This window comes from Melospiza georgiana, chromosome 1 (assembly GCF_028018845.1).
Source record: "Melospiza georgiana isolate bMelGeo1 chromosome 1, bMelGeo1.pri, whole genome shotgun sequence".
NCBI lineage: Eukaryota > Metazoa > Chordata > Aves > Passeriformes > Passerellidae > Melospiza > Melospiza georgiana.
The window spans coordinates 153,773,987-153,780,887 of NC_080430.1; the positions used below are offsets into that span (position 1 = coordinate 153,773,987).

At 47.3% G+C, this 6,901-nt stretch overlaps 1 pseudogene; it reads right to left on the reverse strand.

Annotated features, from left to right (window-relative positions):
- Positions 1-2,971: 2,971 nt before the first annotated feature.
- LOC131081118 (feather beta keratin-like) lies at positions 2,972-3,640 on the reverse strand (annotated as a pseudogene).
- Between the last annotated feature and the right edge of the window lie 3,261 nt (positions 3,641-6,901).

The following is a 6,901-nucleotide window of genomic DNA, read 5'->3' on the forward strand; positions in this document are numbered from 1 at the left end:
GGGCCCTTGGTACACCACGCTCCCACTGTGGGGCAGGAAGGCATTTATGATCTGGCAAAGCCTCCTCCAAGCAAAGGACCTTGGCTGATGGTCACCCTGCTTGCACTTCAGCCTGGCTCTCTTCCATTTGCTGCTTATTGCCTCTCATTCTTCTACCTCAATAAAGTTTTCCTGCATCACATTTTAAGTTGAGTTCTTCTTCTTTCTGATGCCAAGACCCTTCCAGTCTCACTCAGCTTTCTGCTAGGGTTCCAGTGTCCATTGGAGTTGGTGAAAAAGTGCTCCAGGTCCTCTTTTATGATTTATTTCCCTACTCTAAAAACTGATACGCTTTGCTCCTCTCGTGCATCCCACAAATCCTTCAGTTACTGAATCACAGATCTGGATACACTAATGCAGATCTATCCCTGCCTCTGGCCCAAACCTCTCTGTGTGGTGTGTTCACTTTTGTGGACAGCAGTTGCTTCTGTCCCTCATCATCTTCCATGCCCTTCTACAGATCCTGTGAAGCACATCTACGTCTTCCTTGTATTTGTGAGCTCAGAGCTCAACACAGAATTCTGATTTTAGTACAGGAGAGCAGAGGGTGAGATTCCCCCACTCTCTTCTGCTGCCCACACTGTGGGATGAGCCCAGGACATAGGAGGAGTTTCTAGTCAGTGGGTGCACATGGCTGGGGCACATCCAATTCTTCATCCAACACCCCAAGTGCTCCTCCTGGGGCTGCTCTCAATCCTCTCATCACCCCTCCTTTACCCTGCATGTTTGGGATTGCTCCAATCCCGGTGCAGAAGGTTCTGCCCCTCTGCTATGGTGATATTGGAGAACTCTTCATCTATGGATTACTGGGATCAGGGAAGACAAGACTCTGCCAGAGGAGATCAAGAGTATGGCCTTGAGGATGATCCGTGGGTGAAGGTTTGGGACAGCCTCTGTCTATGACACTGGGATATTTTCCAGGCAGAAAATGTTGCCTGGCAGAGCCTGCTGTGTCATGAGGTTGGGAATGTTTTGCTTCAAACAGCTCTGAAATTCCACATTCTGCTCTTGAGGCCACATCCATCTGACCTTGGTGACAGATTTAGTGCGTTGGTATTGGTTCCACTATGGGTGGATGAAGAGATGGAGAGCGAGGATCCTGTATCTGGACTTGTGCAAAACTTTTGTTCCTGTGCCAGACAACGTCCTTGTATCTAAGCTGGAGTTGATGGCTGGACCTCTGACTGGATAAGGAATTGGCAGGATGGTCTCACTGAAAAGTTGTGGTCACTCCATGTCCCAGTGTGGAGAACAGGGATGAGTGGTGGCCCACAGGGATTGATAATGGAACCATTGCAACTTCCCATCTTTGTCAGGGACATGGAGAGTGGGTTTGAGTGTCCCCTTGGTTAGACTGGGGAAGACACCAAGGTCAGCAGTGTGGTTTATGGTCTGGAGGGAATGGATGGCACCCAGAGGGTACCAGAAAGGCTGTGTAGATGGGCTGGTGTGAAGCTCATGAAGGTCAGCAGGGCCAAGAGGAAGGTCCTGCACCTGGATTGGATCAGTCTCAGCAATGGATGTTGGATGGGCAATGAGTTACTTAACAGCATCCCTGAGGAGAAGGACTTACACACTAACACAACCATATAAAAAAAACTAAATTACAAACTAACCAAAAAATAAAAACTTTAGCTCACTAATAAAAAAAAAAAAAAACAAAAAACCACCACAGACTAAAAAAACACCACCATATAACTAACTACCAACAAAAAAACCACAATACACTCTTTTTATAATAATTCTTTCCACATTATAAAAAAAAATCAAAAATAAAAAGCAACCACATAAAACCCTATACAACAAATCACAAAAACCAATAAAAAAAACCCAAACCAACTTACTACTCTCAAAACTACTCAACTAACCCTAAACAATACTAAAAATAAAAGCCAACAAAAATTCTAGCTCTACACTAATGAATAAATAATAACCAATACATTATAAAAATACCTAAAAATATTTCAAAACCTGAATGGTGATGAATTGGACCTGTTCTGGCAATGTGAATGAGCTGAGCAAAATCCCCCATGTCCTGGGGTTATCCCCACAGTGAGGGCAGCACATTCTGTCCCTCTGCTGCACTCTGAGGAGACTGGATTTGTGTGCTCCACTCTGAGGACACAAAAAAAGGGAAGACATGGACCTCCTCGAGCTGATCTGTAAATGGCCTTGGGAGATGATGAGGGTCTGGAGGAACTGGTGTCCAGCCAAAGTGATCACCACAGCCAGGAGGGCTTTGTGTCAGAATCACGGATGGACCTGGATTGGGGGACCTAGGCGTGTGTTCAAGGAACTGAAAGGTTGCTGCAGTGCACTGGAAGAACAAAGTGTACCAGTGGGTAATGAAATTAGGGAAATAATTCCTACAAGAAGTCTTGAAGCATTTTTTCATCAATCCCAGTAGTGTCAACAACATTGGCTTAATCTCAAAGTGTCTCAGGAGAAGAAAGAAGAAGGAGTCTTGTGAGGTTATGATGCAGGAAAACTTTATTGAGGTAGAACAGTGAAAACTCAGGAGCAGCCAGTGGAAGGGAGCTGGTCTGAGGTGCAAGTAGGGTGACCATCAGTTGAGGCCCCTTGCTTGCAGATGGTTTGGCCAGAGCACCAAGGCCTTCCTGCCCCACAGTGGGAGCAGCCAGGCAGAGGTGGCCAATGGTCTCTGGCTTGGGAGAAGGGGTTTGCAGCAGAGGAGCTGGACAGAGCTGAAGGGAGGATGGAGCGCACAGAGAGGGAGAAGAGGAGGAGGCAGATGGGCCATGTTTGCAGGCAGCCTGGGCTGACCCGTTGGCTACTGCCTTGCTTGGAACCCCGAGAGCAGGAGCTGGAATTGCTGAAACTGTTTGAGAGCCTTGACCAGAGATGCATCTTCAATGCCTGAGATGAGTTCCAGGGAGAGGGTGGTTGGTGTCAGGGGTGGTGCTGAGGGCCCTTAGCAGATGTAGCCGCCCCTTCTGCCATAGCAGCCCAGGCCTCCCAGGCCATAGCCAAATCCACGGCCATAGCCAAAGCCACCAAAGCCACCAAAGCCACCAGAGATGGGCTGTCCCTGCACACTGAGCTCAGTGCCCACGGCAGCCGAGGAGGTGGATCCGACAGCGGTGTTCTGGGGGAAGGAGGTCATGATGGGTCCTGGCAGGGTGACCAGCACAGGGGAAGGGTCGATGATGACGCGGGAATCCTGGCATTGCAGGGCACAGGGCTCGTTGCAGCTGTTGGCCAGCGGGGTGGGTCCGCAGGGACTGCAGCGGTTGTAGCAGGCCATGGGTGTGGTGTGGAGGGTGCCTGGAAGAGAGAGGGCTGAGGTAGGACAAGGATGTGCGAGTGTAAGGAGTGGTGATTGAGGAGGGTGTGGGAGTGTGGAGGCTGTTGTGGGGCTGTGGGGAGGTGTGAGGGGAGCCAAGGCTGGAGCTGAGCATGCTGGAAGAGAAAGGTGAGAGGTGCAGGAGCAGGAGAGTTGGGGGCTTGAATCTCACCTGGTTGTCAGCAGGAGCAGGAGGAGAAGGTGTCAGGAGAAGTGTGTGAGGGAGAGAGGCTCTGGGCCGGCTTTTATGCTGGTTCTGGAGGGGCGGGACAGCCTTGTCCCATGGCCTTGGGGCATTCACCAGCCAACCGGTCTTGCCCAGCCTGGTGAGTCATGAGGTGTGGAGTGTTTTCATTCCCACAACACTTCAGTGTCATATCCAACTCTTGAGGCCATGTCCATCTGACCTTGTCGGCAGCTTTAGGAGATGGCATTTGGGTGGATTTGATTATTAGATGTGGGTCAGGAAGGGCTGAAGAAACAACCAGAGCCCAGCAGAAATGCGATGTCAACAGTGAGGTCATTTTGTGGCACACGTCCTGTGGTTTGTGGGTGCCTTGTGAAGACTGGGACTCTGTTCTGTGCTGCTGGATGTTCATCAGTCATTGTGCTGCACCCAGGAATGCTGCGGGAGCTGCTGATGCCCTGGGAAGGTCACTGAGCAATATCCTGGAAAGGTTCTGGTGCCTGGGAGCTCCTCCTGATTTCTGAAATAGAGTTTGTTCTCTTGTGTCTTCTATGTGAGCAAGAGGGAGAATCTGGGAAATGAGAGGCAGCTTAGGGTGAATGTGTTTCATTGTTATGGTCTATTTGGATTTCTGAAATTTACTCAGCCATGTACACTTTATAAATTAAAGTGTGTTCCTTGGCTGCATTAAGAAATCCCCTAAATTAAAACAAACCAGGCTTGATCCCTTTTTTCCCAAACTGATCTGTGACATCAATTCACTTATTCTGCATTCAAGCCACAAGGTGTCATAACTTATAATCATTAGTCCTAATGTTTTGTTCCTCTAAGCAAAACCCAACAATTAGTAATGGACACCCAGCAAGCTCCTCTTTCCTTCTTTGCATGGTTTGGTTGTTCCTCTGTGGAATTGTGCAATTTCATGTTCTGCTCCTGAGGCCATCGCCACCTGACCTTGGTGATATTTTTTAGCTGCGAGAATTAGAGACCATGGTGTTGGTTTTGATGTTGCATGCCAGGACACGTAGAAGATTCAAGCAAAGCTTACAAGCACTGGGGTGTCGTCAGTAAGGTCATTCCATGGCATATTGACAGTGAGTCCCATTTGCATTCTTGCCTCCTGCCTGGCAGAGCTCCCAGCTCTCTCAGCTTCTCCTCATCTCAAGGATCCCCCACTCCCATCAGTGTCATGGTGGCCCTGCACTGCTCTTCGTCAACCATGGTTGTGTCCATGTAGCCTCACCTGTGTTGGGGACAAGGGTGTTCAATTCCCTCAATATGCTTTATTACTGTTCCTAATCCTGTCCTGGTAACTGCTGAAGATTTTTTTTACAATAAAGAGTAGATGATGACCTCAAGATCCATCTATGCTCCACCAGGAACAGAAGGTCCTTCCCTGATAGAATGATTTGGGTGCCAAGGAAAGGGCAACTGGTATCATCCTGAACTTCTGTCAGGGCTTCGTCACTGTCCCACATAACATCTTTATCTCTGAACTGCAGACACGTGGGTTTCAAATGAGGTCTAATGAATGGATGAGGAACAGACAGAGAGTGATGGTCAGTGGCTCTCTGTACAGGTAGAGGCCAGTGATGAAGCCTCCAGGCCTCTGCCTTGGACAGTCATTTTGGTGATTTTGAATATTTTATCAAGGAGGTGAGCAGTGTGATTGAGACCACCCCCAGCACATTTGCAGGTGCCACAAAGCTGAGTGTTACAGTTGACACCAGAACATGGAGGGATCCCATCAGGAAGGACACTGGGAATGTTGAAAACATCGGAATCTCTTGTGGTTCAACAACTCCAAGTTCAAGGTCCTGTACATGGGCTGGGACAGTCCCAGACGTGAGCACTGCTTTGGAGAGGGAATTCTCAAGATCAGTTCCACCAGACAATGACCTGAGAGTTCTGGTGGACCAAAATATTAAAAGGAAACACCAATGTGAATTTTCAACCAAGGCCACCAACCATTCCCTGGGCTGCATAGAAAGAAGTGTGGCCAGCAGGAATGGTTGGGGCTTAATTGGAAATATGAGAATGTCATTATTGTCACAAATAGGTGACAAAATAACAATCAAAATATGAACACCAATAGAGACCAAAATGTTCAAGAGATGGCCATGCATCCTTGCAACAAAAGAACTTCTGGAAAAGGGTTTCTAGAAGATTGATAATTCCTGTCTCCTCAGTGATAGGGATATCTGATTTAGGGTGATGAGTTGAGCTTCACAGTGGAAGAAAGACATGGACTTAGTGAAGTAAGAGTAGCAAGAGGTTGAGGGGACCAAAGAATCCTTGTGATTAGAAATGGGAGACACACAAGGTTTATTTTTGTGAGAAGGGAAGAATGGACAAAGGAGATGTTGTGAGTGTTCCATGGCAGGACCTCACTCGTAACACCCCAGCTCTTATAGGATTTGTTGTCATCTTCTACGTGCCTGACACAAGCCAATAATGCCATATACCACATACCAATACCAATACTTTGACCTCTACTCCTCAAAATTAAAAACTGCCACAAAGGTCAAATGGACGCAGCCTGTAGAGAAGGACACAGAATCACAGAATTCCACAAATACACACCAGCACAATGACAGGAGGAAATAGGATCACAATGACCATCCAGTAGCAATTAGTGTTTTTTCATAACAGGAACAAAATATTACATCTGACAGGATATAAATTATGAAACCATAGGGTTTGAAGGCAGAATAAACAAATTCACATCAAAGACCAGCCTGAGAAAAACACGATCTAGCATCATTGGTTGCTTGTTTATTTGGTTTGTTAAAGAGGTAAAGAAATACACTTTAAATGACAGAGTATATTTCCATGTAAAGTTGAGAAATCCAAATAGACCACAGCATTGGAAAAAATTCAACTTAAGAAGCTTTTAATTTCCAGATCTTTCTCTTGATTGTACACAAAAAAAAACCTGCTTGGGGTCCCTTTCATCCATCAAGAAGAGCTCCCAGGCACTGGGACCTTTCCAAGCTCTTGCAGAGTGACCTCCCCAGGACATCAGCATCTCCCTCAGCATTCCTGAGTGCAACACAATGACTGATGGACATCCAGTGGCAGAGAACAGAGTCCCAGTCTTCACAAGGCATCTGCAAACCACAGGACGTGTGCCACAAAATGACCTCACTGATGACATGGCATTTCTGCTGGGCTCTGGTTGTTTATTCAGCCCTCCCTGACTCACATGGAGCAATCAAAATGGCCCAAATACAAACGCAATGAAGTTGCTGCCAAGGTCAGATGGAAATGGTTTCAAGACCAGGACATGGAATTGCAAAACTACATAAAGGAAAACATTCCCCACCTCATGACTCCTCAAACTGAGCCAGCCAAGACCTGCTGCCTCAAAA